Source organism: Dipodomys merriami, unplaced genomic scaffold (genome assembly GCF_024711535.1).
Source record: "Dipodomys merriami isolate MVZ:Mamm:240054 unplaced genomic scaffold, mDipMer1.0.p SCAF_10, whole genome shotgun sequence".
In the NCBI taxonomy this organism is placed as follows: Eukaryota; Metazoa; Chordata; class Mammalia; order Rodentia; family Heteromyidae; genus Dipodomys; species Dipodomys merriami.
Genome location: NW_027202271.1, coordinates 51,173,095 through 51,182,157, shown reverse-complemented (window position 1 = coordinate 51,182,157; position 9,063 = coordinate 51,173,095).

The window sequence follows — 9,063 nt, the reverse complement described above, 5'->3', positions numbered from 1 at the left end:
AGAATGTATTCTGTGGACATTGGGTCTATGGAAGGTAATTTCACCTGTAGTATCATTTAATAATGAAATTTATCTGTTGATTCTATTTTTTTGGTCTGGGTGACCTATCTATTTGTGGAAAAGTCACCCGAGATTACTTTGTTGGGAGTTTATCTGTTTAATGCCTACTAGTAGCTATTGAAACTGGATGGACCAACATTGGTGCATATATGTTTATAATTTTTCTGTCCTCTTGAATGATTCCCTTTATCAACAAAGTGACTTTTGTTTCTTTATATTAGTATCTTCTAATTTGGTTCAAAAGCCTGCTTTATCAGATATGAGTACAGCTATTCCTGCTTGCTTTTAGGGTCTATTTGTTTAGAAGTCTTTTTCCCATAATTTCACATTAAGCCCCTGCTTGTGGTTAATTTCTTATAGGCAGCAAACAATTGGATTTTTTAAAAATCATATTCACTAATCTGTCTTTTAGTTGGAAAGCTGTCTCTTAGTAACATTCAGTTTTTCTTCAAAGGTATATATTAATTCTTGATATTTGATCTTTTCATCATGTTTAATTCTTTCCTAAATATCTTTTGCTCATATACTTACCTAATGAGATTTACTCTTCCTCACATTTTCATGGTTTTTTCCTCTTTTATGTGTGAGATTCCTTTAAGATTTTCCTGCAGTTATCAAGGTGCAGTGTCCTCATAAATTCTTATGTTGCATTAAAATCCCTTTGTATAACTAAAGATGATATATTTTTCAAAAAAGCAAGAACACCCTGGCTGGGTGGCTATGAGTTCATTTCTTGTTTATCATGAGAGGTTCTTATTTCTTCTCCAATTATGAAGTATGTTTTCAATGTATAGAGTAATATAGGCTGACAGTTATTTTCTTTCAAGACTTGAAATGTATCACTCCATGCCCTCCAGAGTGGAGCTGTGGCTCAAAGTGGTAGAGTATTAGCCATGAGGGGAAAAGCTCAGGGACAGTGCCCAAGCCCTGAGTTTAAGCCCCACAACCAACAAAATGCCAACCAACAACAACAAAGTGTTTTCTTGTGGAATTTCACATATACATATAAAATTGGATTGACTCTCCCTTTTCTACTCATACTTTACTGATTCTTCCTACTCCCTGTTCAGTGACCTTCCCAGCCCCCTTTTTGAATTTCTTACTTCAAGGTTTTATAGTTTCCATGGTAGAAGTCTTTCACCTTCTTGGTTAAGTGTATTTCCAAGTATTTTTTTGAGAGTATTGTGAATGGAATTGTTTTTCTGATTGGACTCTTCGTTCTTCATATACAGAAAAGTAACCAATTTTTATTTGTTGATCCTGTGTATTGCCAATGGCATCTGTTAAATCTGGAGTTTGAGGGTGGAATCTTTAGTGACATTTAGACATAAGATCAACTCATCTGAAAACAGGAATAATTTTACCTTTTACTATTCTATTTGAATATTTTTATTTCTTTTTCTTGCCTTATTATTCTGGCTAGGAATTCAAGTACTATACTGAATAAGAAGCAGGGAAAAGGGACAATCGTATTACTTGTTGGAAATGATTTCAGAAGAGGGGCAGTGCTGCATTTGCTTTTTGCTTTGTATCTCCATTTCCTTCCACATTTTCCTAGGTATATTTTGTGGGGATTTTTGAGTTTTGACTGAATCATGAAAAGCAGAGGCCTAGGATCCGAAATCAAAGTCAAGAAGTCTCACGTGGTGGCTAGCATTCAAAAGGCAGAAGCCAGATCACAAATTCAAGGTCAGATCAAACAATATAACAAGATTGTATCTCAAAAAAAAAAAAAAAAAAGAACAACAAAACAAAATGAAAGAGGCAGAATCTGAAAGAGAGAAAGATAACAAGTAATATAAAATGTGAAGGATGACTCCTCAAAAAGTATTTACGAACATTCTTTTTTTTTTTTTCTTTGCCAGTCTTGGGGTTTGAACTCAAGGCCTGTCTGCTCTCCCTGAGCTTCTTTTGCTCAAGGCTAGCATTTCACCACTTGTGCCACAGCACCACTTCCAACTTTTTTTTTTTGCAGTACTGAGGAATCAGACCCAGGGCTTCATGCATGCTAGGCAAGCATTTTACCACTAAGCAACATTCTCAGCCCTACATTCTTTTCTTTTGGGGGGAGGGGGGAACGGGAAGGAATGCTGAGACTGGGACTCAAAATCTGTACTTAATGCTCTCCCTCATTGGCTAGTGTCTAACAACTGAGCCACGCCTCCAATCCCTTTACCAACCAGTTCTACCTACCTGATAAACACTTCATGCTGTGTGAAATACGAAGGAATAAGTAGTTTAGGTAGTGAATGTTTGATGAGTTTGTAGTTCATCAGAGTTATGCCAGTAGTGGCACAGTGACTGCTCTCTCTGAGTGTGTATATATGTGTGTGGGTGTGAATTTTTTTTCATGTACATTAACACCTAGCAAGATAATAATGTTTCTATATACTGCATTATATTTTCTGTAAATTTAGCACCTCAGTGAATGGATGACATCAAAATTGAAGGTGTCCCATCAATTTTAAATTGGTGCCTCACATCTGCAGCTTCTCAGAGGCTGAGGTCTAAGAACCCTAGTTCAAAGCCAGCTGGGCAGAAAAAAAAAATCTCGGAGATGCATCTCCAATTAAGCAAAAGGCCAGAACTGACAACATGGCTCAGAAGAAGTGCACCACCCTTGAATGGAAAAAAAAGAAAGCGCTAAGCAATAGTGTGAGACCTTGAGTTCAAGCCCTAACACCAATAAAAAAGAAAAAAAGAAGTATGTCCCTCCTACATTTTATGGAAATTTTATTTTTAAAAAAAATTTCTTTGAGGAACTTTTGTTGTTGGTGATGGTGGTTGTGGAGCTTGAACTCTGGGCCTGGGAGCTGTCTCTAAGCTCTTCAGCTCAAGGTAAGCACTCTACCTCTTGAGCCACAATGCCACTTGTGGTTTTCTGGTGGTTAACTGGAGATAAGACTTTCCTACCTGGCTGGTGTTGAATCACAATCCTCAGATCTCAGCCTTCTGAGTAGCTAGGATTACATGTGTGAGCCACTGGTGCCCAGCATTGTCTAAAACAATAAAAGCCATATACGACAGACCAACAGCCAATATCATACTAAATGGGGAAAAGCTAAAACTAATTCCCCTAAAATCAGGAATAAGGCAAGGACGCCCACTCTCTCCACTCCTTTTCAATATAGTTCTAGAATCCTTAGAGAAATAAGGCAAGAAAAGGACATTAAACACATCCACATAGGGAAAGAAGAAATTAAACTATCTCTATTTTCAGATGACAAGATCTTATACTTAAACAACCCCAAAAACTCCACTCCCAAACTCCTAGAACTAATAAACCACGTTGGCAAAGTAGCAGGTTATAAAATTAACCCACAAAAATCAGTTGCCTCTCTGTACACCAATAATGTACAAGCAGAAAGGGAAATCAGAAAAATAACCCCATTCATAATAACCTCAAAAATTATAAAATATCTAGGAATTAACCCAACCAAAGATGTAAAGGACCTATTTAGTGAAAATCATAAAAATCAAAAGAGAGAAATCAAAGAAGACAACAGGAAATGGAAAGACCTTCCATGTTCTTGGATAGGTAGAATCAATATCGTGAAAATGTCCATACTGCCAAAAATGATATATAAATTCAATGCAATTCCCATCTAAATCCCAATGACATTCTTTACTGAAATAGAGAAAACAATCCAAAAATTCATATGGAACAACAAAAGATCTAGAATAGCCAAAGAAATTCTAGGCGGAAAAAAAAAAGCAATGCACAAAGTATCACAGTATCAGATTTCAAGGTCTACTATAGAACCATAAAAACAAAGACAACTTGGTATTGGCATAAAAATAGACCTGAAGACCAATGGAATAGATTAGAAGATCCACAAATAAAACCACATACTTGGGCTGTGAAGGTGGCTCAGTGGTAGAGCACTTGCCTTGCATGCATAAGGCCCTGGGTTTGATTCCTCAGCACCACATAAGAAAAAAAGAAAAGGGGCTGGAAAGGTGGCTCAGTGGTAGAGCACTTGCCTTGCATGCTCGAGGCCCTGGGTTCGATTCCTTAGCACCACATAAAAAAAAAAGCCGGAAGTGGCGCTGTGGTTCAAGTGGTAGAGTGCTAGCCTTGAGCTGAAGAGCTGAGGGACAGTGCCCAGGCCCAGAGTTCAGGCCCCACGACCGGACCCAAAAAAAAAAAAAAAAAGAAAAAAAGAAAAAAGCCGAAAGTGGCACTGTGGCTCAAGTGGTAGAGCGCTAGCCTTGAGCTGAAGAGCTGAGGGATAACGTCCAGACCCAGAGTTCTGGCCCCACAACCAGACCCCCCCAAAAAAACAAAAAAAACCCCACATACTTACAGTTATCTGATATTTGACATACAATGAAAAAAAAACACAACCTCTTCAACTGTTGGCACTGGGAAAACTGGGCAGCCACATGCAGAAAACTAAAAGTGGACCCCAGCTTGTCATCAACTCAAAATGGATTAAAGACCTTAACATCAAACCTGAATCTCTGAAACTACTGCAGGACAGAGTAGGAGAGACACTAGAATGGTTAGGCACAGGAAGGAACTTCCTGAACAGAGTCCCAGGGTCACAACAGATAGAGAGAGACTCGACAAATGGGACTACCTTAAAATAAAAAGTTTCTGCACAGCTAAAGACATAGCTACTAAACTGGAAAGACAGCCAACTAATTGGGAGAAGGTATTTTCCAGGAATATATCAGACAAAGGCCTAATACCATTATATAGAGAGAGCTCAAGAAACTAATTCCCCCCCAATCTAATAAACCAATAACTAAATGGGCAAGGGAGCTAAAGAGAGACTTCTCAGAAGAAGAGGTTAAAATGACAAAGAAACACATGAAGAAAGGTTCATCATTCCTGGCCCTAAAGGAAATGCAAATAAAAACTTTGAGATACTACCATACCCCAGTCAGAATGGCCTATATCCTGAATTCAAATAATGACAAAGGCTGGTGGGGATGTGGAGAAAGAGGAACCCTACTGCACTGCTGGTGGGAATGTACACTAATACAACCACTCTGGAAAGCAGTCTGGAGGTTCCTCAGAAAACTAAACATAGATCTTCCATATGACCCAGCATTACCACTCCTCGGCATCTACCCTGAGCAACAGGAACCAGGATACAACAAGGATACCTGCATTTCCATGTTCACTGCTTCACTGTGATGCACAGTAGCCAAGATACGAAAACAACACAGATGCCCCCTACAGATGAATGGATCAAAGCATTATATACAATGGAATTTTACACAGCCATTAGAAAGGATAAAATAATGGCATTCACAGGGAAATGGATGGAACTACAACAAATCATGTGAAGCAAGATAAGCCAAGATCAGAAAGACAAAGGGCATATGGTCTTCCTGATATACAGATGTTAAATTCGAAAAGCAACAAGATATGACAAAGTAAACAGGACTCAAGATACCCATATACAATGAAATCAAAAGAGGTCAGTCTTGGCAGAATAATACCAAATTGTAATATTCAAGCACCTCTTCATATGTACATAATATATAGACAAGGAAACAAAGGACCTCTCCTTAATTTGTCTTAGCATTTTCAGATGACTCTATGTTCTTGAGCTCATATGTGGTGTATACGTGTGCACATCTGAGGGAAGCTGGGAGGAGGGCACAGAGCCAGTGGAAAGCAGGGAAAAAACACAACAGAGGGGCCCATCCGCTGCACTGGACACTGATGAAAGTGCACTAAGCAACTCAAGGGCAGCGATGGGAGGGCATGAGAGGGAAAGCGGGAGCAGCGAACACTAAGCAAAAGGAAAGAAATGTACCTATCACCCAATTTGGAAGAAATCGTCTTATTGTTAAGGTTTGTAGAGCTCATAAGCTTTGTAGATTAAGATAATGATGATGATCATTGTGAAGGTTAAAGTGTGTTTGTGACTTTAACTAAGTATAACTATGCCACAGTATTGTGAAAAAATAAAATAAATATTTAAAAAAATCTTTCTTTGTCATAGCCTTTCTGCAGGTTGTGCCAGCCTGAAACAGAATTAAGGAAGGTGGCTCAGTGGTACAGTGCTTGCCTTGCATACATAAGGACCTAGGTTCGATTCCTCAGCACCACATAAGCAGGAAAAAAAATAAAGCCGCAATTGGCGCAGTGGCTCAAGTGGTAGAGTGCTGGCCTTGAGCTGAAGAGCTGAGGGACAGTGCCCAGGCCCAGAGTTCAAGCTCCATGACCAGCAAAAAAAAAAAAAAAAAAAAAAAAAGAAAGACAGAAAGAAAGAAAACAGAATTAAATTTCTGCCCCAAAAAGTTTAAAATTTAAAAACAGAGAGAATAAAATTTATTTTTAGATAGTTAACATATTACATATAATCATGTAAATGTTCTATTATATTATATATAGGTAACATATTTATCCAAAAATGCCTCTCGAGAGTAATTCATTTTCTTCCAACTGCTCATGACCCTCTTATTTTTTTCAAAATAAATTTTCAAAAACAATTTTAGCTTTTTAATTTTTCAGTGCTGAGGACCAAACTCGAGGTTTTGTACTTGCTAGAAAAGCATTCTTTCACCAAACTAAGTCCCTAACCCCTTAAAAATGAACTTTTAAAAGAGGAAAAACACATTTTCTTTTTGCCCAAAATGTTCCTGGGCTGAACATCCTTGAAAAGAAGGAAAACTGCCTTCTCCGAATTCCTTGGTGTGACTTTGAGTTTTATTTCGCACCAAGTACAAGTTCATACTAGAAGACTCGCAGGCTATCAATAGAACCAGGCTCACCCGCCTTGTTTGACAGCCGAAGCATGTTAAGCCTCTAAGCCTCTCCTCATAAGACATACCCTTCATCTCCCAAATTAGTCCTGGTGCCTCTGCTGGCCCCCTTCCAAGACTCAGATGTTCTCCTAAGCGCATGTCCTACCATACACCATGCAGTAGCTTATAAGCAATGACAGTTCTTGGGTCTTTAAAAAAAAAACTACTTTAATTTTTGGCTCCTAGCAAGTTTTACCTCCAGTATCTTCTGTTCTTTGCTTATAGTGCTTATCAGGAAAACCACAAAAATTTTCTGATGATTATGAATCACATTGGTAATAAGAAAAAACAAACACAGAATAAAACTCCCAAATCAAAATACAGTGCAATTCAGAGGTCTCTGACCTTGACCAGGCTTTCTTACCCAGAAGTCTTTGCTTTGGCCATTTCCTCCCATCATGAGGATCCAAAATGGATTTATTTTCAGAAGGGGGAAAAAAACCCAAAACTTCAGAGGTAACTTCCATCACTAAGTCTTGGATCTTCCACCTGGAAATAATCTTTGGCTTCTCTAAAACTGCATATATTTCTCGTATAGTATTTAGAGTCTTATTATTCATATTATAAATAAAATTCATCTGGCTCATATACCTGTTCCATATGCAAAATATGAAAATCGTGTACAATAAACTTCGCTTTCTCTCAGCAATAAAACATACAGCAGAGACAATCAACTGGAACTTATTAGACATCACCTCACTTTGTTTCTTAAGTCATTTTATTCGTTTGTATTAACTAGGGAGCCCAGAAAGGTCTTTGAATTTGTTATACTTGGCCTAGACTACACTCTGCCACCATTGACACACATTGTCTAGATTATAATATATTATGTCTGTGTGTGTGTGTGTGTGTATGTGTGTGTGTGTGTGTGTGTGTGTGTGTGTGTGTGTATGTGTATCAGTACTGTGGCTTGAACCCAGGACCACATTCTTCCTTAGCTTTTTCATTTGAGGCTGAATCTCTACCACTTCTGCCAATCTCCACTTTCAGCTTTTTGATAGCAAATTGGAGACAAGTGTCTCTTCACTGTCTTTGCTCTGGCTGGCTTTTCAATCTGCCATGACGATAATGTCAAAGTAGCAAAGTGTTTTAAGAGCAGAGACTCAAGTCATTCAGACTTGCTTTTACACCTTGACTCTACACTTAAAACACTTGTGAATCTGAGTAACATGTTAGCCTCTTTGAACCTGAGCTTCCTTATCTTGTGCTGGTCTCTTTGAGACCGAACTTGAGAAAACAATCAAATCTGCCCCCACAGAGACATAGGGCATTAAATGAGCTAATACATCGAGTCCTTTGCTTGGGTGTCTGCACAGGGTTAAGTGTTCTGCAGATGGAAACAGTTATTGTTGAGCAGCAAACTGATCCAGAGTGATCTCAAGTATCTATAGAAACAAAATTGCCACCCTCTGCTTTCATTCCCATCTACTCTATTAGGAGATCTGTTCTAGTCTACTAAACTGACCCTTCAGTATTCGGCACTTATTCCATGGGTGACTGCGAACTCTGTGGGTGTGATGGCACAGATCAGTTTGTCACCAGGCGACCTCCTGCACGGTGGACATGTAAGGGCCAGCCTTTGGTCTGCAGCTGTAGCTGCTATTTGTAGCCTGTGTGATGAGATCCTAGGGCTCTGATTTATTTTCTGCCCTGTGCCTTTGTTTGAAAAGACCCTAGTCTTGCTCAGCTGCCTGATCATGGCTACTATCCCTCGTGTCCTCATTTTGCCACACTAGTTGAAGGGTGCTTCTTCCCTTAGTACTTGCCCAGAAAATTCATCATCATTTATCTCATGTTTGCAGCGTACCAGGCAGCTTGAGATGTATTTCTGTGTTCGTTTACAAAACCCTCTTAAAATGCCATGAGAGAAGGTACCATGGTGAATATCATCTTAAGATGATGAGTGTGAAACCCAGCGCTGGTGGCTCACTTCTATAATCCTAGCTACTCATGAGGCTGAGTTCTGAGAAGTGTGATTTGAAACCAGCCCAAGCGGAAAAATCCCACAAGACTCATCTCCATTAACCAGCAAACAGCTGGAAGTGGAGTTGTGGCTCAAGTGGTAGAGTAGTAGAGCACCAGCTTTGAACCAAAAAGCCAAGCAAGAGCAGGAGAGCCTTAATTAAAGCCCCAGTACAAGTATTAAAATTAAAATATGGGGGCTGGGAAGGTGGCTCAGTGGTAGAGCACTTGCCTTGCATGCTCGAGGCCCTGGGTTCGATTCCTCAGCACCAC